The sequence below is a fragment of the Eptatretus burgeri genome, chromosome 12, assembly GCF_056783735.1.
Source record: "Eptatretus burgeri isolate ZD-2024b chromosome 12, Ebu_testis_v1, whole genome shotgun sequence".
NCBI lineage: Eukaryota > Metazoa > Chordata > Myxini > Myxiniformes > Myxinidae > Eptatretus > Eptatretus burgeri.
In genome coordinates, this window is record NC_140972.1 from 14,143,903 (window position 1) to 14,144,995 (window position 1,093).

The window sequence follows — 1,093 nt, forward strand, 5'->3', positions numbered from 1 at the left end:
CTCTACCCGTCTTTGCAATATTTTTTGCATGTCTTGTTTTTACAGTTTGTATGGCTCATGGAAGAGCCGGAACCCACACAAACGCACATTACGACAAAGACACCAGAAAACACAGGTATTGAAACACAGTCGTTGATCTTTGAGGGAAGTAAATTTCTGGAACACCGAGTCCCAACAGCACCATCCACTGGTGGTGCTTTTCTCTCTGCAGTCAGTAGGGAACGTCATCTCCCTCACATCCCCTCTCCTGCCTCCACAATGGGTTCCAACCCACGGGGTTTGTTTGTGTGCACTCTTTCCTCGAAATGCTGAGCATCACGTGGAAGCAGCACATATATATTTTTAAAATTGTTGGTTTGACTTGCCCAGGGTCTAAATTGAACTGCTGGAGTACCAGACTCAGAGCAAACGCTCAAACTATAATGCCACCGAATCTGGTTTCCATCGCCCGGAACCTTTGAACAGAATAGACGAGAAATATGGTTTTGAAACATGTCACAAAAGTATCCTTGTACAGTTTGCATCTCTAAGTGTACATGTACAAAATGTAGATGCATTCTTTATGTGATGATATTCGCAAAAGTATTGGGACAGTTAGGAAATATATTATTATCGATCCATATCTGTTTATTTGATTTCTCATTGGGTGTTGATCTGCCTTTGGCAATAACCACAGCTTCGACCCTGCCACTAACTTGTTACCATATTTACAAACATGCGAAGCGAAAAACGTGGTTAAGCAATTTGTTCACTTCTGTCTGTCTGTCTTTCTCTCTGCTTATGTCAGTTTATGACAGAGAAACAACTTCATTTAAATTGAATGCTATATTTTAAACATGAATCAGAAAACAAACCTGCCGTTTTACAGTACTTTGGTTTGTTTCAAGTCAGCTTCCATCGTTGCCAAGGGCCAAATTAAGGTAAGCTTTACAATCATGAACGTGACAATAAAACATAGAAACACAAAAAATATATAAATATCAGAGGAGGGCAAATATAGCATATTAAAACAGGAAACTGATAAATAGCATCTTGATTCAAATAGATACATGGCATCAGAGTTTAACAGTCATTGGGGTCCATTCATTATGCG